Here is a 26,296-nt window from a genome sequence, read left to right as displayed (position 1 = left end):
AAGTTATTTATCTACTGAGGCAAGAAAACTAACCTCTCTTTCCTGCGCAGGTTTCAGGTCACCTACAAATGAGCTTTTTCTTGCTCGTTTATGAGAGTTCTCCTGAGCTTACCTAGCAAAAGGCTTCACTCTTGGAGAAGGCAACCTTCTCTTCCATTAAGCAGCTTCTCTGTGCTGGGGGACAGCTCATGTACAGGTTTCTTCTAAGAGCCCCAGAGAGACAGGAAAAAATGCATTAAAAGGAAAGGGAGGAGAAGGAATTTGCAGATGCCTGGAAGACCAAGTGAGTAAGTGTGAAACTGCAGTCTCCTCTTCTGCTGCTGCTTCCTGAGGACAGGCTGTTAACTGGTGCTAGACCACGGATTGTCCTGCTGTTCAGAGAAAAACGGAATAATACTAAGCATCTAAGCAGTAATTCAAGAAAAAAATGGTCCATTGAAGATGCCACTATTTTTAGATAATAAAAAAAGACAGTCTCAAATGGTTCAGAAGGGCTATATGCATGCTCCAAGGATACCAGAGGAAATCAAGTTTTCCTACATGAGACCCAAAATCTGCAGGAAGTTCATCTTTTAAAAAACAGCTTTTTTTTAAAAAAAAGCTATATACAGAACTGTGACTCACTACCACCTAAGTAGTTTAAGAGAAAAACTTTAAAGAAAAAAGCAAATAAACAAACCCAAGCACAGCATCTTGCTCTCTCCCCCCGCCCCCCACCCCTCTACCTTTCTTCCCCTCTTCCCAGGAAAGATTCAGAAGAGTTTATAATGATAAAGAAGCATAGCCCTATAAAACTTTAAAGAGGCCAAAAGAAAAAGCTGCTTTGAATGTCTCCACAGACCCCTCAACATCTTAATTGCTAGTCACGTTAAAAGCTCTTCATACAGATTCAAATTGAAAATGAAGTGTAGGAGAAGTGAAATCTAGCCTTATTTAAGTCAATGGGAGTCTTATCATCAACACTGACAGCAGCAGAATTTCAGACAGGATATTTACTGTTGCCATCCTGGTAAATAGCTCAGCACCTTTTTTAACACTCATCTGGAAACTTTCTAGCAGCACAGTACAACCAAATCTTACAGCCTGATCCTTGCTGTGTCATATAGTCATGGTGAATGTGAGCAAATCTATATAGATAGAGGTGGCAATAGCTACACGCTTGTAAGATTGCTTGGACTTTTACAAATGGAAGTATTATGTGACTCATATGAGCATCATTACATAGTGCCTTGCATATAGGTGACCCCTAAATTCTTTGCAGACTTCAGTTCTATGAGAATTTAAAATTATGCTTTGCGCTGTTCATTTTTTACAGCCATCATCCTTGCAACTATGGAACGGTCCATTTCAAGTCTGAAACATAGTGGAGATAATTTTGCACTTCTTCTGCTGTTTGTTTGTATCTACTTACTGTAATTCCTATTCAAATCATATTGAAATAAAATGAACAACCTAACTTGAATTGTCAGTTTGAATGTTTGCAGCTTTCAAAAAAGCAAAAAGCTGCAAACAGCTAAGATTCAAGAGCACAAAGAAACTGTGACAAAACATTTTGATCAGAAAGCAGATACTGTGAGGTATTAAAATTAGACACCTGTTTATTAAATAAAAAATATGCTAATATGCTGAATGAAAATGCACGATTTTCCTTTCCTATACAGCTATGCATGAATGTTCTTAACATCTTCCCACAAAAACAAGACTGAGAAGGAGAAGTTACAGTATCAGAACCAGTGTTCATTGGAAGCACAGGAATACTGGAGAATGTTAAGCATCACAAGGGTATTATTCATATATATTTTTGTGCCATGTAACATCCACAAAAGCTGGAACACAGACAGCAATTTCATGTTTTTCATTAAGATCATTCTTTTTGTTATTGTCATAACCTGTACATTTTATTCACTAAACTGAAATTCTGTCAATACTTACCTTTTAGCCCAGCTAGCGATTTTTTTTCTAGAGTGACTCCAGACGGGCATTCTTGCAACAGGAATGTACTCTGTATTTGATACAGAAAAACAAAGAGCAAGCCAGGCATGAGGGAATGCTCTGTCTTCATCTGTTCTGCAGACTGTGGTTTTTCCCCTCTTTCTCTCTTTCTCTTCCTATTCTGTTTCTCCATTTAATTTCTTCATGCTCCTTTCAAGACCCCTACTAAATCTTTATTGAATAGAAGATGAACTATACTGTCTAGATTCTCACCACTTGACAACAGCAGAGACATCTTTGCCCATCAGAGTTTAGTAACTAAAAGGCATCTGTTCATTTCAAAATGAGTCATGATCCAATATATTAATTCAATCTATTAAAATGGCAGGGTATTTGACTAAGGGTTTTATGGTTTTGTTTTTACTTCTCATTTATGAGAAATCTTTTCAGGTTTTGTAGCATTATCCTCATTAATAAGATTTGTTAAAACATATGTAAATCTAAGTGACATTTTCTTCAAAACAGAACCTAACTGGTTTCTTACTATTGACCATATCAAGTGTTAGAATTGAGGTTCTTTTTGAATCTCAGTTTCTCAATTGCAGTGAAGGCAGATATTGCCAATATACTTAAAGGTATTCTATTTTCTGTCAAAATATACCCTGACATTTTCAGAAAAACAAACAACAGAGGAGTTAATCTATTTTTATTTATTAAATGATAAGTCTAACATTTAAGAAACAAAGGGGTCTGAACTGTGTGTGTATGGAGGACACTAAATTGTGTTTTATCATGCTTAGTACTGTTTGAACAAACAACTCTGTAGTGTTCACCCAATGTGAATTCCTTTAGTCTATTGGGCTCAGTATTTGTCTACAGAATAAAAAAGAAATCCTGTATAAAATAAAACTTAAAGAAAAATGTTATTTTCACTTAAATTAAAGTTCTTCCTGTGCAGGCTTAAAATGTATTTACAGGTACCTTCATATATGTAACCCATGGTCATATTTTACCCATTTATTTATTGCTCTAAGGTAACAACTATTATAAACTAGAATGCAGGCCTGGGTATACTAATTTTTAGTTAGTTGTTTATCTTATAGTAAGATCCAAAGCATGCTTCAGGGTACAGTAGTGGTATCCTGAAAGGGACCATCACCAAGATGGACAAGGAGTGGACAAGGAGACTCTAGAGCAGTTACTGCCTTTGAAAGATCTGGGTTTGTGGCAAATTGCTACAACAGATCACTAAGAGGAGACACTTCTGCAAGCAATTTTTGAGTTGTATACTTAAGTAGGTTTAGCTTGTCCCATTGTACAATCCAGAATACAATATAAAATCAGATGCTTCTAGAAATCTTATACATTGATTTGGGAACTTATACAAGGTAGTCTATCTTCAATTAAATTTTCTAAATATTATGGGACAACAGAAATGTGAATACAGGCATCATCTTCCAGCAAGTCTCTGCATGACTGGGTCAAAGCAGTCAAAGGAAGCAAATTTAGATACTACCCCACTTCCTTATTGACAAATGTTAAAACACAATGCATCCCTGATTGAGCTGTCTTGCTGCATTAAAATCAACACATAGGTAAGAAAAATGGAGAGTAGTTTAGTTAAATAAAACAGAACCACAGCAAGCAAGGAATTTTATCATAGTGCTAGTCAGCAAAGCTAATAATATGCAAATGACAACCTTTCTAACTATGTATGAGGGAGTTAGACTGCTGAAATGTTACAAGTTTCTCTCGTTTTTAAAACCCAGCATTGTTTTGGAACTTTCAGAATTGTTTACATCTCGTGGAAGTCCACACACCCCCCTTCACCCATATCACTCCCTTCGAACAGAAAAACTTCTTGGGAAAAGTGAGGACCTCTAAGACTTGCTGGAGAAAACAATAAAAGGTAGCAGTGACAATTATATTAATTTTCAAATCTGGCAGTTAACCTATTAGTTGATAATTTACTACAGTTACTCATAAATAGATTTATTCATAAAACCTATACTTTCTGACTAATTTGCTTTTTCTGTACCTACAGCACATTTTAACATTGGTCTTGAGACCAAATCCACAGCGTATTATTTATTCGACAAACACGATGAGTGCTAGAACAGAAGAGACAGATAGATGTACAATATGGAAACTCTGAATTCTTTCTAGCTGACTATCATATATAAGTTTTATCAAGTCTATATACCTACAAGAGAAAAGTAATTTCAGGCTCATTGGCTGCAGTATTACAGAAGGATCTCCTTATTGATTCCTGTATGAATAAACAGACAAGTTTTCAGGTACTGTTGGTGGAGAACCAGCCACTTAGAGATAGAAAAGCAGCAAGAGCTACAGATCTGTCTTCTTCTTGAAGCCACAAGAAGTCAAGGTTAGTGAAGGAAAAGAAGAAGGAAAAGGAGACCCCACCTTTTAAAGGCTTACCTGAATCCCAGCTCAGAAGCAGTTAAGTCACGTAACTCTGTTTTTCTTACCTGCGGTTTCTCCCTTCAAGAGATTAGAGCTGTCAAGAGATAATGCAGCAGATTGACCATCTTTCTAAAGCACAGCAGAAAAGCTGATAGTTATTAGAGCAGGCAAAAGGACATCACTTGCGACACAAGCACCCACTTTACTAGTCAACAAATGGCATGATTGTGCCTGCTGGGCCCAAGTATTTCCCTGCTGCTCTTTCTGCTGTGATTGACCACAAGTGCTGTTCTAATTCAGGAAGTTGTCAAGGGATACAAACTGTTATTTATACACACACCCGTGCGGCTGGAACAAAGCACGCATCGGGGAGAAATGAGTCGAGCCAGTACAACTCAATTTCAAAACCTTTTTAAATGTCACCCATGAAAGACTGATGTTGGAAACCAGCCGCACATGTGCACACATAACCTCCTTTCTGTTTCAGTCACGTGTGTGAGAGGAGTTTGGGAAGTGAAATGTGAAAACTGGGAGCTCAGTAAAGAAACTGTCACGGTTGCTTTTGGTAAAGCACAAGGTACTCTGTGGGTTTCTTTGCAGAAGATTAAGCACAGGTGTGTTTATTCCCCATGACTTCCCACATGAAAACAACTTTGAAACAAGGAAGGTAACTTTGCTTTGTGCTGGTTCCTATCCTCATTAAAAACAAAGCTAGAGTTGAACACTGTCTCTCCTTTGGCTTCCTTACTTATATTTTGTGTACAAATAAGTGGACTCATATCCCAATTTGACTCTTAGGGAAACTGTAGCATGGACTGGTTGGCATAGCAGGGGACCAGTCATAGTTTTATATTCTTTTTCAAAGGAACAGCTGCTCTCACTGCCCCTGCCTTAAAGCCCTTTAATCATTAATATATGTATATATGTGAGCATCTGTGTGTATATATATGTATATATGTGTGTGTATACATATACACATTCTATTCTATTTCATTCTGAAGGATAGACCTCTCTACAGACAGTCCCAGGGGATGTGCAGAAGGCAGGAGAAGGAGGTTGGAAGAGGAAGGTGTGATGGATCCCCCCAGCCCCAGTGCCAGGAGTGCTGGGGGAGGCTGGAGCCAGCACGGGAGCCAGGGAGGCCCCGGGGACTGGGGGTGGGGGGGGACCATGCCTGGGACAGAGGGCATAGGAGAGCAGGAAGGCAGCAATTCATCACCCAGCTGCAGACCGAATGCAGCACGAGGCTGAGCATGGGGCCAGTACAGACAAGGATGAAAGTTTCTCTGTAATTTCCAGAGAGGAGCGTAGGGGGATGAGGTGCTGCAGACATGATGAGTCTGGCCACAGTGCCCTGGCAGAGCCTAAGCTACTCAATGACATGATGGGAAAAAGCAACACCAGCAAAGAGAGGCAGGCCCAAAACCTACCTAAGGGGTGCCATGGGACTCTGTGCCTGTTCTCACGTGAACAAGATGCACGGAAAAGCTAACAATACACACACGGTCCCATCCCATTTTATCCTTTTCTTCAGGTCCTTTCCATCTGCCATGCAGAACTGTGAGATCTGTGTTTGACAAGGAACTTGCCTTTGCAAAACATCTGCAGAGCTTGTTCACCCAAGGTCTGCTGCATTAACCATGGGCAAGGTCCACACAGGTTCCCTCAGCTTTCATCTCCCCTCAAAATACAGCAGATATACCCAAAGACTTTGGAGATGGGCCATGGATCTGAAGCCTTTTCCCTGAAGGGGTTGCTGCTGATCAGTAATCATATTGCTATCAAGCCCCCCAAAAAGGACTTGTGCTTTAACCAGCAGTTCCAGCCTAAACATTTTTATCATTTCAAGTACGCTTGCTTGTTTATTCCCTTCTGTATCTATAAAAAGGGGGTGAAAAAAAGTCCAGGTAAGTTAGGTTCCACAAACTGCATTAAGGAGTTTTCTCTTCACTGTATTAATGAGATGCATGTAGTACTAATCTTCATATTACTATTAAAGCTTAAGTTCCTGCCAATATTGATTCTTCCATTCACTCTATAATATATGTTGAAAGGAATGTTATCCATCATGTTAAAGGAATGCAAAATGGTGATGCATGTGGGAAAAAACCCCAACTATACCTTGTCTAATGAGCTGACAACAAACAAGGATAAGCTTTATTAATACATCATTAGTTCAAATCCTCAGAGCCTGCGATTATTTCTTTTTCCAACAGTAGCTAGGACAAAATTTCATCAAGGTACTTCTTTTGCAGTGGCGTTAGCCAGCATCAATGCCTAACATGGTTTCAACACTCTCTCTCCAACAGCTTAAAACAAAGTTCCTCAAGATATCTTGTGGCCACATCTCATGGAGTACAAATAGTTACCCGAGTTCAGTTCACATATTCTCCTGCCAACTGATTCACTTACCTCATCCACAGTATTGATAACAGACTTCAGTCAAACACAAGCAAAGTCTATTACTGTTTTCCTAGGCACTACCTGCCTTCCATATGTACTGAGCGAAGGCAGAACTAATATTATAGCCAAATTATTTTAAATATATATATTTATATATATGAAATATAGCCAGGAGATACTATCTAAGAAATAGTAGCTACCTATATAAAACCTCAGGGCAGACAGATGTCCTGGGGAGCTCAAAAGGTGAGTTTTCACTGCTGCACTGGAGGTGTGAGCCTGAGCGTAAAGCCTGACCTAATAATGTGAATTCTTTGTGCTGATGCTCTGTTTTTTTCCATCACAGTCTTCTTTCATGGTATAAAATATAGTCCATACCAGGCACTCCTGAAGCTCAGAAGTCTCTCACTTGCGAACTTCTCTTTGAACCCTGACATGAATGCTTGAACAGTTATTTGTAGCTGCACAAGCTTTTAAAATGCCTCCCCTTAGATCCTGTTTTGTGAACAGTAATACTCACCCACAAATGCGTTCTCAGGATCACAGTCAGTTGGTAGTATTTGATAATGTGGAATTATTCACAGAGCCAGTTTTCCATGTTACATTCCCATGTTACTCCCTGATGAGTTTGTACAATATTGTCATACTTTACTCAGGTTGCTGCTATTAGCTGATATTAGATGTGATGCATAGTGATTAAAAGCTTTTAAGATGCATATTTTCTAATGAGATTTATTTAGTTTACCATATTTAAGTTAGCTTCTAACCTACTGTTCTTGAACGATCTCAAACTTTTTTTCTCTGTGTTTATACAGTCACATAATGTAAATTAAGTAACTGAGTGGTAATACTAGTGTTTTTCTCAAAAATTACTTGAGACTTCCAAGGCAATTTGGTTATAAGTAATGATGCCCTTGAGTTTTCCTGTTCATCATTAGGACAGTTTACTTGGATTCTTCACAAGTCTTTAACAGTGTAGTACAAATCAGTGGTCCTTCACAGATTTTGGAGGACTCAGTAATTCTTTTTTTATTATTATTTTCTTGTCCTTCTATTGACACATTTACTGTTTGAGCAGATGAACAGGTTTAATGGCCACTTAACAAGCTTAAAATATTAGGTCATTATTTTTAAATACTATTCTTTTCTAATGGTTTACATCATTACATATATGATAACAGAGCCCATTTATTTAGAAGGTAGAAGTCTAGGAAGGCAGAAAGAGCAATGGAGAGTGAGTAACAGTAATGAGAACAATTTAAGCCAAAGGACAATGCTGGAACAAGAATAGATAAATATAAATTGCCCATGAATAAGATTAAACTAATTATTTAAAAGTTTCTAATATCTTAATTGCTGTCTATTATAATTCCCACCAGACCCCTTAGTTTCTGCAGATGGTTGTTAGTTTGTACCCATAAGAAAGTTGGGATCTGACAGCACCAGCTTTCACACCCAGACTTTTTTTGAGTTACTTCTTCTCTCTCTTGGCATTTAATAAGCTTAATAGCAAAACACAAGAATTGTTTACTTGAGGTAACTCTTTTAACAACAACATGTGCAAGGAAAATATTAAAATTAAGAAATGTAAGATACAATTCTAGCCCACAGGAATCCTTCCTGGCTGCTTTGCTATCTCTCTCCTAGATATCCTTAGATGTCTCCAAGCATCAATTGGAGGTGCAGGACTCCCAGAGACATTCTGCTTCCCCAGCAGCTCCCCATTTCTGCTTACTCCTAACCTGCTTTCCTTTATGGTTAGATTTTGGATACCAATAGAAGCTTTCTTGACTGGAAGTAGGTTATACAGATGCTTAAGTGCGGTTTCTCAAAACTGACTAGCAAGCTAGTATGTGAATTCTATAAATACCATTGGATAGTTCTTCCTGGAATGGGGAATTTCAGATACTGAAGGACTTTTCCATATGCTTCTGATTAACTCTACCTGCCAGTTATCCCCACCCAATCTAACTATTCACTTATCCCACAGGCATACTTGTCATGAGTAATATACTCATAATAAATTTTACCAAGGTATTAAATCTCTACATGTTCAGTTAATATTATAATCTCTAGTTCCAACACAAGCTTTCTATAGAGTGTCTTGTCCTATGTCCCTGTCCAGTAATCAATAGCTAAAATAAAACTATGTAGTGCTGTCAGGCACGTAAAAAGAAAAAACAGTCAGTGCTTTGCATATTTTCTAATCAGGAGAGTTAAGCTTTCTATTCAGCATCTGTTAAAGCCATCATCTCCATCACTACACTTGTTCATATAATAATTGTAGATGCACAATTAGTCTGAGTCATTCAATGCATTCTGTTGGTGAAAGAGTAGTTCTTGCTTGTATTCCAGCAGAACTAACAAAGTTGCTTCACGTTGTATGGATTGTCCAGCTCACTGTTCACCAACAGGTGTCACCATGTCTAGCGCACACAGGTGACTCATGGGGGGTTACAAAAGGGACCCAGCCTTGGGTTGCCTTGAGGCCCTGTCTCTCTGCAGAGACGACTCACAGGGAGCTGTGTAGACAGCTTAGCCCTGGGTTGTCTGATAAACCCTAAAGTAAACAGGGCGGTGGCTACACCGTTCAAAGAACCAAAACCTGAATTGAGCCTTGAAATCCCTTAACAAATAGTATGCCCTGAGTCTCAATCCAACCGCTATTCAGTTGCCTGAGGAAGCAAGGTAAAGAGAAGCTGGAGGGTTTAAGCTTCAGTTTCAGAGGACAACCTTGTGTACTCAAACAATCACAGACCACCAAAAGAAAGAAAAATAAGGGGAAACTCCACTCAGATATACATAATCATTTAGGCATATATACATAATCCACTCAGGCATAGTTATACACGCTGTTCTGCAAGTCAGGGGATAAAACCCCTAAGATTCAGGTTGGAAATGGGGGAGTCACTTCTCCAACTATACAGTTGGCTTGTGAAGGAGACCCTTCCCCCCCTCGGCTGCCCCCGGGACGCTGGTTGAGGTAGCTTCCCTGGGACTGAGAGCCTTTCTTTACCTGGAGGAGTAAGTGAATATTGTTTATGCTTTAAGTTTGTAAACATATGTGTGCTTGTGGTTGTCTGTGAATCATTTGTGGTTGTAATAGTGTATTACTCTTGCTTTTAAAATTGCAATAGTGCATTCCTCCATTGTATCTGTAAAACCTGCAATAGTGGTGTGTTAAGTCTGTGAGTGAAGTTCGAATAAATCACTTGCTTGAACCTTGCAGTTAAGTCTCTTTCTGCCACACACGTAGAGTTCAAGAATGCAGCTTCGAAGCCCGTACACAGCTATTTTTACAGTTTAAGATTTCTATAACATGGAACAAAGAAAAACATGTTCATTATTAAAGATCAGAATTATGTTAAGGGATAAGCAGTAGTTCTGTGAGACTACGCTGTTCTCACAGACTGGGGTTAAAAAAAAAAAGAACTTATTGAGACTGGTGATATTGGTACACACACCTGAAGTTTTTTAAGCAAGAGTTCTTGTATCTGAACAAAGCCTAATGCAGCACACACAGTATTCATTACCCTTGTATCTGCAATTCCTTGTAAATTAAACTAATATATTTTTTACATAAAATTTAACTTTGGTTTTAGCTCACTTTTGTATTTAAAAAATAAATTTTGAATACCTTTGAAAGCAAGAGACTGATACTTTAGTTGTAATTTTAAGATTCTTCTGAAAGCAATAAAAGAAGAGAAATACAGAAAATGAGTTGAAAAGAGAGAAAGAAAAAAAAAAGAGGAAGAGGTTTTGCAGACCTGGATTATAATTAATTCATGGTTCTAAAATGCCTGTCAAGCTAAGCTTCTGGGCTGCTCTAGTCAAGAATAACAGTCCTTGAAAAGGAAAACACACAGACAAGAAAATCTGGTAAAACAAAATGGTGCTGGCAAAATGATGGGAATAAAGTATTCAAGACAGTGTTACACTTCACACAAAACTGTGAATCTATGTAACCCATGCTTATATAAGCAAAACAAACCTACATCAACAGTATTTTAAGTTCCTGCATAAACAAAACTAACTGAATGCTTCTATAATATCACATAGCAATCTCAGAATGACTAAGACTGCATTCTTTGGAAAACATACTATTTGCCACAATAATGACTACTGCCCCATGTGAGGGTCATCCAGGCAGGAATGGATGCAATAGAACTGTTCTCCCAAATAAAAAAGCAAATTTGTCATAGATTTGCAGATTGTTTGCTTGCTTCTGATAAATTTTAACCTCTTGCTGTCTTTATATTTGAAGACAATGACTATGCTTTTGGGTAGGTTTATGCTTCTGCTCCCCATGGACATTTTGACTTTTCAGATATGACTGTCACACAATTAATGATCCAGTTGACTTACTCTTCTAGGAGGTTAGCCATCAGGGCACCCATTTGTGTGGTATGTGCTTGTCTTTCCTCAGGTTGGTGGTCATCATTAGGCTTTTTTAGTGATTTACCAAAAGTATTTTCCAAAATTACTTTCCAGATTGTTACATTATGTAGCAAGGTGTAGAAAACACTGTGGTGGCTCTGACACTTCTGCTGCCCATTCCCAATGACCTCAACTTCCCGACTGTAGACATCAGCCGCTCTGTCACATACAGCCAGGAAAACCTTGCTATCCTGTCAAATCACAACTTTTTCTTGTAGAAGAGATTCAAATGAGGCTAGCATCTTAGCCACTTTCTTCACCCTCCCTTTATTGCCACCTACTGTTCTTCCTTCTTTGTTCACTCATATGCCTATGTAAACTTTTCTCATACAGGAATTTCTGATTTTATTACACCAGTTTCCAGCTACTGATTTTTAAGACTAAACCTTTTTCATTCAAATGGCAGCCTGAATGATAGTTTGTGTTGTTTGCCTGCCTTCCTCTCCTGCTGTATATGTAGAGTTTTTGCATTTGCTTTGACCTAAAGAAACACATTATCTTTGTGAAGCTACAGTTCTCATGCCTTGTCTTCCCTCCTCTCATCCTCAGTCACAGTCTTAGTCTGCTAGGCAGAACTATTTTTTAGTAAACCAGCCCTTTCTATTCCCCAGACTTTCCCCTGGAGTATAATGATTATCTGCCACTTCTTTTAACATTTTGCTTTGTACCATTACAAATCAGAATGTTACAGGGAAACAGAAGTTTCCTTCTGTTCCCCTACCGTAAATGCTAACGTAAGAATTAATGTTACTTCTAAAAATTTTGAGGTTTGGGGTTTGTTGTTTTTTTTTTTTTTTTTCTTTTTGCATCAAAAACATGAAGTTGCTGAAGTTTGAGGTAGCATATGCAATAAGCTTTTTGGACTTTTAAGCTAACCACTAGCTGCCCACTAGCAGCTCAGAGTGAAAAAACTGTGGGACATCAGTAAAAGATGAAGCATCCACAAGCTTAAGCAGCCACTCAGGGAAGACACTCTGAGCTGTAGTTTTGTTACTAAAATGGATGAGTATGTTTACACTCCTTCTTATTCCTTTCAGCTATGGACTTAATGGACCACAAAAGTAATACTGTAAAACACACATTAAGAAATATCTACCTCCAGTTTTATTATTAAAGTGATAGAAGTCAATGAAACAGAAAGAATTGGATGGAGATTCAGGTATTTCATATGGTTGCTAATACAGCAAAAGCAGTATTAAGACCTGATTCAGTGTCTGAGCCCTGCAGCTGAGTTCATGAGAATCTCACCTGATTAAGGAATATGGAAGTACAACCTAAGGCTGGTACATCTCTGCTTGAGGTTTTTTCTAAGGTTTTTTGCATAATTCAGTTAACTTCACAATACCTGAGGTCATCATGTTCATGGCATGACACAAACTGCATAAGCTTGATGGAAAGGGTGGGATGACAGCTGAGGGTCTGCCATCAAAATTGTTTTTAGAAGGCAGGTTTCATTAACGTCAACATTATGTATCATTATATGACAGCTTGCAAACTGAATGCATACAAACAGCTAATTGCTTTCATTTGAACACAAGACCGTGACAGGCTCCCAGCTAACACAAAACTGTTGGCAGTTGCTTATGAGATGATCGCTATGTCTATGAGAATTGATACAGATGTTGATTCTGTTACGATGTTTACGAAAACCCCATTTAATTTAGCACTGAGATGCTGCACCTAGAACATAAATCAGATATCAAACGCTTCAGAGGTAAAGACGATAATGAGGCTGATGTGACAGGACCACTTCTGTTGTGTGTCTTTGAATGCATATTCTGTTCCACCCACCCACCCACTACACTCCAAGGATTATCTATCATCAGCAGGTAAAAGCAGGAAAAAAAATAATAAAACAAATCCTCTGAAAAGTCTGTTAAGTCATTCTGTACCTGAGAAAATCTGGCTGAATTCTTTTTGAATCATAACCTCCAGGAAATCTTTATTCCAGTAATTTCCTATGGTAATGCAGGGAGAATTAGTGAGTCAGTAGTGCATTTCTCAGAAAGCTCATGCGTCTTGCAGTACAAATATCATCACTTTTCACCTCACAACCACAGATGAACATGAACACAATCATTGCTTTGCATACATTTGGGTAGAGATATAAATTTTAAAACTCGTTGCTGCCTTTAAAAGTACAAATGTCTGTCAAATTAAAAGGACAGAGCAATTAAAAAAACTGAAATACAGAAATGGAATAGAATACTTCCTCTCATCTTTTATGAAGGCCTTTAATTCCCCAAATCCCTTTTAAAAAGGTTAATTAATCAGCTATGACTGTACAGTTTTCAGCTGAAAGGACTTCGCAAACCTGCCTCTGCAACCCCTTTCTATTCCCTTTTCTTCTTAGACTGGATTTTTTTTCACAGGCATTGCTACGAGGTGAAGAGACAGGGTGTCAGTGGTTCTATCCACTTGCTGTATTGCAGGTCGTGAGTGGTTTGAAGAAACTGAATAAAGGTATGATGCAAATAACACTATATGTGGAGAAAGGCATGGCTTTCTACATTTCATATCTTTGTACTGCATTGCTTCCAGCTGCTTTCAATTTCAGAAGTGTTTTCTGTAGGCTGTAATTGTCAAGGTCAGCTTCTACCTTGTTTTGGAGAGAAACAAGAGAACGCTATTCTTTGTCTTCAAATAAATCTTCCAAATTATGTCAGGTGGATTTTAGCTTTTGATTTAATGTTCTTGTAAGGTCACCTTTAAGGTAATTTTGTGCAAGACAGTATGTTCACTGAGCAATGCTGAGAAGAATGAGAGAAGTGAAATTCTACAGAAATTTTTTTTTCCACATTGCAAAATCAAGACAATCCATGGCATTTCGTGTTAATTGACACAGCTTAAGCTACTTATTTTGTATCTAAATAATTAAATGTTCAGTGTGGGCTTCAATGACCTATTAGCACAATAAATTCTGGTACAAAATGGGGGTTTGCTTGGTTTTGCTCTTTGTTTGCTTGTTTGTTTAACCTGACCCATTGCAGTTGCAATTTAATGATGGGGTCTTGTCAGTGAACCAGCTGGTTCTCAACCTGAGAGACAGGATCTGTAACTCATGAGGTTGTGCTACTCTTACGAAGTGAGTCTGTCCCTGCCAGCTGGGTTTAAAACTACTCTGTTATGTTAAATGGTTAAGTTAAATATGCAGAACTAAAGGTTACATCAGCTACAGGGATAAAAAAAAATGACGCATTGCAATTTTTGTCATCAGTGAGATGGATGTGGAGCTTCAGCATTAGCTTCAGCAGGACTGTCCAGTATATACTGGCTGCAATATATGTATCACAATGTAGTATGTAGCCTACTTATCCAAATTTAAAGTCAATGCTAATTGATAGCCCTTTAAATGATATGGCCATAAGTCCATGCAGAAGATAAATATGAAACTCACCCCAACTTGTCTGTATGGCTATAACCATATGGCTATATGATCTCATTTCTCTGAGACAAAGGAGAGAAAGAAGATGCCATACCACTACTGTGGTTTGAAATATTCTGTTTGGAAGCCCACTGGTTTGCACTCATTTTTTCCACTTCTAGTTAAGTTCTGGGAAATGATTTGTTTTTGTAGAAGTACTGCACTGGTATTTGAACCAGAAAAGCTTCACCCTTGTTCAAATATACCCAGCTGTGAGATCACTTGTTGGTAATATGGGAGACCATGTCCAAGTCCCTTTCTTGATCACACTGACGTTACTGTAGCTAGCCCTAGGAAATGCTCATCAGTGGTGTACCTAAGCTGTAACCCAATTCTGGAGCTCAGTCAAGCACTGAAGTGTTCTCTGCATAAAACTCACAGGAATTTGAGCTCTAGAATCCCTAAGCCAGTCAAACCTATAAATATCAGCAACAGTTATTTGAAAGAACTAATGAGAGGTGCTCCATTTTCAGATTAGCGTGTGTAATTAGCTGGAGGGAAGGGGAAGCACAGGTCCTTGGCTTGTCCTGCTTTAGTCAGATCCCACCTTCTCCTTCTTCAGCAAATGCCCCACAGGTACAAGAGGCAGTCACTCCCTGGCTGGGCACGTCACCCCTCTCTTGCCAAAGGTGTACCATTATGCTGTGCAGAGAGCAAGACTAATTGTACTGGGAGGAAAGAGTGGTGATTCTGTGAGTGTGCCAGATGAATTTGGAAATTTGGGTGCAGTGCCGTTAAGCTTACAGAATCTAATGAGACTGATTTCTTAAGCCAGACTTGGTCTGGGCAGGTATACAACTATGAACACTTGAGAATTTCATTCACTTTGATATAAAAAACTTATGTTCTAAGTTAAGCAGCTCATAAGTTATTCTGAAGCACAATTTTAGACATGGATTCCTATACTATTTTTAAGTTCTACTTTAGTCATTGAAAGTCATTCTTTGGATTTGGCCCTTTGTTTCTTTAAAGTACTCGGCTTTATTGGTAAAAGGGAATGTGGTTTTTCTATCTCAAAGGAATGTGGTGAAGAGAGACATATAACCATGATGAGATGATCAGCTGTGATGTGGCCATAGAAGCATCTAAATAGCTAGGCGTACTTGCCTAAAAGATATTTCCAATAAAATTATCAAAGTCTATAAAGTTTCCAGCAAGGACTTGTGACATATTAAGGTAACATTGTCTCAGTAGGAAATAAACCTTGCAAAAAAAATTTAATCAGTACTCTGATCATCAGTACTCAAGACTTCTATGCTTATTGTATATTCAGATATTGACTGAAATGCTTTATCACAAGAAAGAGTCTGCTTTCAATGCAACGCTACAAATAAGTTTTGCTAAAAGATTCTGATCTGTATTCTGACCACCATGTTTAATATGTATCAATTATTCATAGTGAAGTCTGGTGGTTAATTGATTGTTTTGAAGACAAAAGACAGACAATGTTCTGATTAGAGATTTTGAAAGCAGTCTTGCACATGTATTGTTTCGTATCTTCAGATCAAAATGATCTCAGCTGTATTCCCCAAAACAGGTGAAATTTGGACATATATGACCTTTTATATTCTAAGACCTTTTAACTGCTGACTTTTTATATATTAAGTTTATTGTTAAGAAAAAAAAATATAAACATAGCTCTTTTTTGCTAAGGCATTTAAGTGAATATAAACAAACATTAGAACTGCAGAAGAAATTGGCATACCTCAGGAATTTGGTTCAGTGGTACACTGTCATTTAAATGCCTTATGCTACCCCCAAATGAAAAGTACTATTTATTTTTAAGTCTAGCTTTTCAGTTTTCTAGATGACTGGGATGTTGTAGATGAGATAAGAGATTATGCATGCATCTTCATACATAGCTGTCAAGTAACTGTACAAAAATGAAGTACAGGGCAAAGACAAACTAGCTGTTGCTTTGTATTTGTGTGAAAAATAGGACAGCAAACTCCATCTCGCAGAAAAACAAAGTAACATTCAACTGGTCTTTTATCCTGTAGAGAGATTTGTAGCTTTGGAAGGACTGCAGGGGCAGCATATGAAACTAAATTGGATAAGCCTTCAGTTAGATTTCAACTGTCTCTATAGTGTTCGTATGTACATTGTCTACTTGAAGAATGAAGGAAATATTGCCTATTGTGATTGATACCAGTCTGGTCTCCTTTCAAATGGGCATTTTACAGTGTAAGCAGCTGTCGTTTTCCAGCTAGATGACACAGCAGGCGGTGTGTGAAATATGATGTGCTGTCCTTTTCCACGAGGTGTAAAACCATAATCCATTCCCTTATAAACCTCACTCTCTTGGCTGGACGATCAGGTCCGCAGAGAGTGCTGAGCAGACTTGGCGTCAGCCTGGCTGAGGACTGTTTTATGTCTCTGCTACGGCTTCACCAGTCCCTCTCACTGCACGCTCCAGACACTGCTGACCACAGACACTTCAAAAAGGAAGGCCAATATGTGCCAAAGCCCCCATCTTTTACTTCTCTCTATTGCCTCTGTCCTATTGCTCTTAATTGTGCTCAGTACACCCCAACTTCTGCAGCTTTCCAGCACAGCTCTGCCTCCTTCCTTTCTCCTTCTGACACTTCTGTTATAACAATGTGATTGTTTAATACTTCCAAATGGGAAAACCTAACTGTTCACACTCAGAAACCCTCTGTCATGCTTTATTGAACATAGTCCACCTTTATCTGCATTCCTGAAATTGTTCCTGCTGCTTCTGTAATTTTCTCTTTCCCTTCATGTTACTTTAATATGTATGACAGGGAGGTGAGTAGAAAGATGTACGTAGAAGACAAATGGAAATAAGGTCTCATGGAACAGAAGCAGGAAACAGTCTAAGAACAGATACTGGTAGCCAATGGCAGTATTGGTCATTGGAGTTCATATAGTGTCTAGAGCAGAAATGGCAATTTGAGTACCAGTGTTCTTAGTAATTTAATCCCAGTTTTGGGATATTATTGACATCTATACACTTGTACAGCACATTTAACTCTTGATGCACTTAGAATTCTTCAACATGTAAGGTTCTGCAGATAAAATGCAGTCTGTGTAAACATAGTCATTCCTCCAGAAGATGTTGCAATACCAAAAAACAGTTAAGATCCACAGGGATTCATACCCCCCCCCCCCCCCCCCATTTTCCTGTTTTTCTCATTTTTAGAACCTTTATGATCTTTGAAAGCATGGACTTTGCAGAACACAGTGATTTAGAAGGATCATAAGGGGATATATGTTCCTCTGATCACTTGTTGATTCCTTTGTCTCAGGAAGAGATTGCTTGACTCTGCCATTGAAATTAAATTGTTGCATAATGTGAGCTTAGCTGTGATTGTTCTGTTCATTAACACTTCTTAATGTTATAAATGAAAGAAGCTTTGAATTGTGCTAATAGAAATTAAACACAAAATATCTGGCCATTACAGCTTAACCATACCCGTATAGGAGTCTAGTCTAAGCTTTGTAGAATGGACTCTGGTTACACCTAAAATTGTAAAACCTCTATTTAAATCAGGCATCTTTTGAAAAGCAATAGCTCTACAATTGCCTTAAGCGTTATCTTTAAGATCTGAAATTTTAAACACGGTTTTTATGGTAACATAATATTCTGTGCATTTCTTTTTTGCAATATGCAAAAGCAATACTAGTGTTCACTACCATTTTTTCCACACTGCTCACAATACTGAGCATGGAAGAAAAATGGAGCTATTATAATTACATTATATTTCGCTCTGTTGCATAAGATAGCTGTTAGTCACACACTTCTGTGTAGAGGGAAAAGCCTAACTGTTGTCTTCTTAGCTTTCTCTATGAACTCCTCAAAATCTGTCCTTAATGCACACACTTGTCAGGCCTGCCAAAAACTTATATTACCACTGGCACCTCTTATCACCTTCAAAGTCTTTGCTGCACCCAGTCTGTCTCAGGTACTGCAAGCTGTGTTAAGCTTGCATTCACAGCACTCATTGTCTTTTGAAGACTGGCTTTTTGCAGTAGCCTTTGGTATTCAAAATAACATGTGTTTGTTCTAAGTTTAGTTTTGGAGTGTTTCTCTACATAGCTTATAGCTTGAAGATACAGTTCTAATATAGTTTCCAGATCAGGAAATTAATTTGCTTTCCTACTCCAGGAAAATAACCTCAAATTAAACTCGGTAGCAGGGCCTTATCTAGCCCCAAACCCAACGCTCTTGTTGTTGATGAACCAGGTGAAGTCTATTGTTTTTATTGTTTTTTGGGCTGCCTTGCAGGTGCACTGAGGTCTGGGCTGCCTCATGGGCTGGTACCTGCCATGTGCTGAGAGCCTCAGGGCTCAGCCTAGTTGATCTTAGCAGTACCTCCTGGCCCTGCAGTCTCTGAAGTGCTCCACCTATCACCAGAGTAACTGCAGCTGTTTCTTTCAAGATTTCTTTCAAACTTCTAAAGTTGATTAACAGCTGAGTAATATCAGGAAAATAACCTCACAAGTAATAGTGCTTGTCATCTCTATAGCTTAGTATGAAGGCATGTTTTGAGCCAGTGTGTGGTAAGTAGCATCTTCCAGTGCTGGACTTTTGTCAGGGTTTATTCAAATTTTTTGCATCTATACTATCAGTATCCATGTTCTTCTCATTCATCCACTTTGGAGAATTCACCCATCTCCTATCTTGGGACTGCCCAGAAACAGCCTGGTGTACCAAAATGCTCTGTCTTGAGGCAGCCTTTCAAAGGTACAATGAATATTACTGTGTTCCAAGTACATAATTGATTCCTGTATTTGAAAACTATCTCTAGTACTTTTGAAATGCATATCAATTATTAAAAACGAGGCTTTAGCTAGTAAGCTTTCCACATGATCAGCTACAGCAGAGCAACTCACTGCCCTGTAAGATAAACCACAAAAATGGAGCTGAAAGTGCAGCTTCCACTGAACTAGAGCGCCAGTACCAAGCAAGATTTGAACATGAGAAACCTTATGACTCTGGGTGACTTTCTGAAGAAAAGTGTTGTGTATCCTGGAAGATGGAAATCTCAAAAGATTTAAAAAAAAAAAAAAATGTTCCCATAATTGGAGTAGCTATTGCTGTACAATGACTTGTTCCACTATGCTGTTACATTTAATTTCTACAGTGCACATGTCTTTCAGAGCAAGAAAACAATCAAATCTTACAAAAGTATTTAGGACTAGGTTGTGCCTTTAGGTGTAGCAGTGCTATACAGCTAGATACCAGTATATTTATATTGCATCCTTTAACCCTGAGAATTTTTGATGGGAGTAATTTCCAGTCAAAACTATGGAAACCTAACCTGAATGACATTAAAATGAACTACTGTTGGAACAGCTAGATTTCGAAAAAGTCACCAATGGCTGGAAACTCCTGGACTGTTGCCAGCTGCTTCTTCTCTTTTCCCACCAGGCATGGGGCATTATTTGCTTTGTGCTTTAAAGGAGTGAACTGCAGTGGAAGAGAGCTGCACCTAAGTCTTCTCAGACATTGTTAATAACTGAAAGGGAGTTGAGGATGTTTAAACCTCATCTGAATTCCTAGCTTTTTGTTTTCATTTTAACCAGCAGTAACACCTGTTACTTTTTCAATGAATATAGGCTAGGGAAGTTCATCTATATATTTACATATCAGACCCTGAACCTGTTGCTTGAGCTACAGCCAGACAGAGCCCAAACTTGTTGGTTCATGAGAGATCACTTCCAATCTGAGCAGGTGGGGGTGTTTTATAGGAGAGGTGGTATGAGGTAAATTCAGGAAACACAAAGCAAGTAATTACTACAAATAGTCAAAACGCTGAAAAAAAGAGCTCCTGACACAAGCTGTCAGACTGCAGAGGAGAGGAGATTGAATATAAGGTGGGATAACCCAATTCAGAACTAAACATAGACAGACAAGATAGTTTTTGCAATGGTGCAGGGGCAAAAAAAACCGAACTCAAAACTCAACTAAGGTATCAGAATTCTGGACAAGGATTTATGAAGAAAGCAAAATTTTAACATTTAAATAAATGGAGAAAAGTCTACTAAAGAAAGTGACTTTTTTGTTTGTACTGCAAACCCTGAGCGCTATAGATTACTGAGAAATCGTGATGAGAATCATAATAGGGTGTTAGTCCTGAGCAGAGTGCTGAGCAGAGGGGACGGATCATCCTCTGCACCTGCTGGCTGCACTTGCTGATGCAGCCCCCAATGCTGTTGGCTGTTTCTGCTGCCAGGGCTCACTGCTGGCTCAGGCTCACCTTGCTGCCCGCTAGGACCCCAGGCCCTTCCTCACAGAGCTGGTTCCCAGCCTGATGTGGTGTGCGGGATTATTCCTACCCAGCTGCAGGATGTTCATGAGGTTCCTGGCGGCCCATTTCTCCAGCCTCCACGTATTGACCATTCCCTCTAACTTGCAGTTGTCCACAAACTTGCTGAGAGGGCAACCCTTCCATTCATCTAGGCCATTAACAAAGACATTAAACAAGTATTGGTCCCCAGTACTGTGTTTATTTCTGAACTGGGATAGACCACCTTATCCTCATTTTCCTTTCTTCTGCAACCTGACAGCTGTATCTACAGCCTTTTTCCAGTGTCTTGATGGTGTATAGTAATTACTTGCTTTGTATTTCCTGAATTGATCTCACACCTCTCCTATAAATTACTACCCCCTGCTCAAATTGGGACTAAGAGATATTATTCACAGGCTGACTTTAGCCATCACTTTTGCTGCTCAGAAAAGATACAAGTGTGACTGAAAATATACATAACCAGCAATCACTGCAGAAAATGTGCATTAACCAGCAATCATTGTATCCTCAATAGGATATTAGATGTGGAAGAAAATATTAGCAAATATGACTCCTGAGAAACATTTATGCCAATGGACTTCCCAGTGTACCCTTAGAAGCACTCGGAATTTACCTGGGGATTGTTTCCAGAGTTATCAAGCCTTACAAAAAGCAACGCTTTACAAATAGACAAGTTGAGGACACAGAAGAATTAAAAGATATGGCCAAGTTCACCCTGTACGGCTATGATGGCATAAGACATGTTTGAAAATATCTAATCCCACTAGGTATTGGCCAACATTGCTTTCCCACACAACAGCAACCATTTAATGTAATAATACTGTAATGTAAGATTTCTATTTTTCAAACATGTTAAAAAGAGATACCTTTTCATATTACATATTACAAAGCATGTATCTGAGATGCTTGACAAGGAATGAATTTTCTTTTCCTAAATTACAAGTCAATACAGATCAGTTTTGTGGTATAAAGAACAGTATGTAGCAAAGGTAATAAACTAATTTTGGTTATTCAGAAAATGTGAAAAGCACACACCTGTTAAACCATTGATAGCTATGCTAAATAACTGGGAAGATTTTATTGTTTCCTGGCAAAACAATACAGGTGCCTGTCAAAAAGCCTCCCAACATTGTGCTAATGCTTCCACTTCTTTTTTTGAAATGCTCAAATCATCTCACATAAACCACCATGATTCAAGAGCACAGCTACTGAGTAACAGCTAACAGAGAAATCCACTGGGTACAAACAACAATGAAAATGCAGTGTAAAGATTGTGTTCATGGCACCAGAGCATAATAACCAAGGTGTGAGATGATTTGACATCCTCTCTCTGACAACTCACATTAATGTTTATATTGGCACATCAAATCAGTAGCCTAAAACAAGATCTGGAGGAGCAGAACTTCCCACTCAAAAGTATATAAAAAATTAAATATGAAATTAACGCTTACTGAAATAGATAAATTAGTAACTATTTCTATGCTTAATGCGGATGGGTGGCCTTTGCCTGGCAAAGATTTGTCAACAGCACACTATGTCTAGCAGTGCATCTGAATGTGTCTTGTGCCTGTGAAGCATTAAAAGCCATAAAACAGCTTAAAAGCAGATATTTGTGGTGCTGCAGGGATTTTAAATAACTGCACCAGCCAATTTGAATCTGGACAATCTATCTTCTGACCAGCAGTACCAGGTGTTTAACTGTGCTGCTCTTAAAGAGCAACAAAAAATCAGTCTATTCCAGGACTCCACTGCACTGTCCTTATAAACTGCCTCCTAGCATTTAACTGATGTTATGCCAAAGAGGAATATTTAAGTGTGAGTCCTGCTTGGGCTATCTATGGTTGACGTGACTGGACATCATGTCCTTTTTAATATCATTACTATATATGGAAAATTCTGAAATCTTGCTCAAATTTTTCACTCTTCTGATACTATTAAGTGCACAAAATCTGGTTTTATTCCTATAAAGGCATACTGAGTGTAGGTGCTGTCACGTCCCAATTTCTCAGGACAGCGACTCAGGTTCACCCGACTCCCGGATCAGGATTAAGGTGAAACGACACCAGGGATCCTTTAACAGACAAAACTCAATTTTTATTCGCTCACAACAAGAATCGGCATGAAACTATGTCAGTAAACTGTGTAACATGTGCTAACCATACATCCCCAAACATATACTACAGGCCTTGCTTATTTGGGGATCAGTTGAGGGAAGACAATAAGGCGAGCTCTCCCGTTGAGTCACGAGGTTCAGAGCGAACCCCCCTGCTTTCTAGACTCCTTCTCAGAGAGGAGCCCGGGGGCAGCTGGATCTGCTCTTAGTCCCAGACTTGGTCAACGGTTTATGTCTAAAGGGATGAGGTGTAGGGATTACAGAAAAAAGAGAGAGAGAAAAGAGAAAGATTTCACTGGCCCTGGGTCCAGTGTTGGTCCAGTCAGCCAAGGGGTCCAGTTCCCGAAGGCACGCACACGTGGAGCTTCAGTTTGTGTCCTCGTATCATCTCCTTGCCCCTCCTTCGGGCGGGCACTCGAACTCATTAGGCTAATTAAGCGTCACTCGCTGTTTGTGCTTCCAGACCCTTCAGGAAACGGGTCGGTGGACTTGGGGTTCATTCGGGGAGTAACTTCTCCCTCCCTCCAGGTACGACCGTTCTTTGCCCTTTGGCCATATATGGCGAGCTGCCCCGCTCAGCCTATCAGAACACGGAACCGCCCACCCTCCGGCCCGCCCTCCGCGCCCTGTTGCCAACCGACTTCTCACCTGCCTGCGGTCAGTTGCTAGGCAGGGTTCGTTGTTACCGAGAGTCCGCCATTAAGCAGAACTTGCCCCCCGACAATGTTTGAGACATTAACTTCTTCAGTCTCTGACAGGCCCCGGGGCGCTGGCAGCGGGACCTGCCGGGCGGCCCCTGTGAGGAGCGGCCGGGGCTGTCCCGTGCCGGACACAGCCGGTTCCAGCCGGTTCCAGCCGGCTCCAGCCCGCCCACCCCAGGGCACCGCTGAGGAGAAAAGGGTTTTGATGTTTGTCTTCTTGTTTCTCACTACCTGAATCTATTTAAATTGGCAATAAAGTAAATTAATTTTCAACAAGTGGAGTCTGTTTTACCTGTGACAACGACTGGTGAGCGATGTCCCTGTCTTTATCTCGACCCACAAGCTTTCTCACCCTATTTCATCCCCCGTCCTGTTGAAGAGGGGGAGTGAGAAAGCAGCTGGGTGGACGTTTGGCTATTACCTAAGGCTAACCCACCAAAAAGCTTTTCACAAAGAAGTGTTTTTGAAGATACTTCATTTCAGGGCAAAACCAGAAATTCTGCATCAGAAGAATATACAATTTTTGAAATTTCTCATCTTATATTAATTATTATTGCAATATTTCATGGCATGTAGGCATTATTGCTGTATAATGTGACATCTCCTGTCACATTAAATTTCATCACATTGTGACACATTGTACCAACAACAATATAACTCAATATAACATTATATATGCAATACTATACTATGACATAATAGAATTATTCTCTTTTTTCTGATTTTTTAAATTATTTTGGCTAGGTATTTGTAAATACTGCCTGAAGATAGTATGTATTTACACTGCCTACATTAAGCATATAACCAATTTAGGTCCCTAAATTGGCAGCCTGTTTGTCATAAGATCGCTTTTCAGTGAGTACTGAGCTAGAAGCATTTTAGAGAATTTCAAGCTTCTGCTCTTACCGACTCTCTGTAGTTATGCATCTCTGTCCATAAACTATATTGACAGAAAGAGAGCCTAGACTCATAACTTAGGGGTTTAATGCTACATGGCATGAGTACTCCAGTTATCCTGAAGGAAGTGAGATAGATGTTGAACTGTTTTCACTATAAAAATAAAAATATCCTCCCAACAAAAAGTACTGAAAGTTGCTGTTCACATAATTATTTTATATTGAGTTTATCTTCTTTTGTATTTGAAGAGCCAAAGTGTTTTATTACAGTAAACACAGGAGACATTCCCTTCTAGAAAAGCAGTAGTTTCAATCAGTAGTAACAGCTGTTACAGTAAACCTTTAAAGTTTGAGACATGTAATAAAGTCCAGCAATATTTTTATATTACTGTGAATTACTGCTGATTGATGCAGTATTCTGTACTGTCATAAGAAAACAGAAAAATAAAATGACAGAACAGCAAAAAATAAAGTGATTTTGAAAGGATAATCCCACTTAAAAATGGTATTCTTTAAAATAAAACAATAAACATTTTTATCTCAAAGCATTCCTCTAAGAACAATTTAATTTACAAAAGAAGAATGAAATCAATATAGCTTTCTGAAGAATGATTTAATTGATGATAAAAGGTTTAATGAAAATTTTACTACAAGGTTTTGTACAGATCATCAGTCAGGTTGACATCTCAAATGAATAATCCAGTTATTTTTAAGAATGTGAGATCCCAGTCTTTGGAATGACCTACAGTTTTTTTCTAGTATCATGACATTAAAAGTATGATATGCTTTTTATGCTTGCATTCAATTTATTTTTCTTTTTTTGATTGTCAAAATGTTAATTCTGTGCAAATTTGGTTTTGCATATTGTTTCACCCTCTAAAAAAATCATTGTTTATCTTTCCGTGCTTGTCAGGTTTTATAAATAAACTAACTGGAAAAAAAATCAACTCACACACCTGCTTTGGTTTGACATACATCTTTCTATAGAGCAACCAGATACACTTAAAGATCTGGGTTTTCTTTTATGTATTGCTGTAAAATGCAGTGGTTTATTGCAGACCCAGGAGCCCAAAGGGGAGCAATATACAGAAGCTGCATTAGGACACAGATATTGGCTTTCTGGTACTCTGCAACTGAACCAATGCAGAGAAAATAACCTGTAGGATTTCCAGGTCACCAGTCATCAAAGAGTATTCAATAGGTCCTGGGCTATTTAAGAATCTGTCTCCAACAGAACGTGCTTATTGTATGAGACCATTCTATCTAATCTTTTTCTTTTTTCACCTCCAGCTTGTTTCTTAATTTTTAAAAAGTACGATATGTGAAGCAGATCATAAAAATAATAATACTCTCACTTTCCTTATAACACTATTTATTGATTGCTCCAGAAACTACAGCATCTTTTTTTCTTCTTGGTTTTTCTTTTCTTCTCTGCTTCTACTTTTGCCCTCTTCCCTTCCTGTCTTTTGCTGATATATAAAGGAAAGTAGAAATGCCAAGCATTTGCACCGAAATGATTAGTAAATCACAGCACATTTAGACCACGTCACGTTCATTGATCCTGCACAAGCACATCTTATAAAGCTACAGAAAATTATTCTTCTTTTTAAGAAAAGCATACAGTTATTAAATCAGACTTACAAGGTAGCATCTGTTTCCCTGAAAAATTGAAATATCTTTGTTTCTCATAT

At 38.7% G+C, this 26,296-nt stretch overlaps 1 long non-coding RNA gene across 1 annotated transcript; it reads right to left on the bottom strand.

The window, feature by feature from the left end:
• Positions 1-202: 202 nt before the first annotated feature.
• Positions 203-4,479, bottom strand: LOC115350911. Its single transcript, XR_003926653.1, has 3 exons — positions 4,422-4,479; positions 1,933-2,002; positions 203-371 (listed from the first exon to the last, which is right to left on the bottom strand). It is a non-coding gene; the product is annotated as an uncharacterized LOC115350911 (long non-coding RNA).
• Between the last annotated feature and the right edge of the window lie 21,817 nt (positions 4,480-26,296).

This window comes from Aquila chrysaetos, chromosome 15 (assembly GCF_900496995.4).
Source record: "Aquila chrysaetos chrysaetos chromosome 15, bAquChr1.4, whole genome shotgun sequence".
Classification (NCBI taxonomy): Eukaryota; Metazoa; Chordata; class Aves; order Accipitriformes; family Accipitridae; genus Aquila; species Aquila chrysaetos.
The sequence above is the reverse complement of the archived record's forward strand: the minus strand, read 5'-3'. Positions and strand labels throughout refer to the sequence as shown.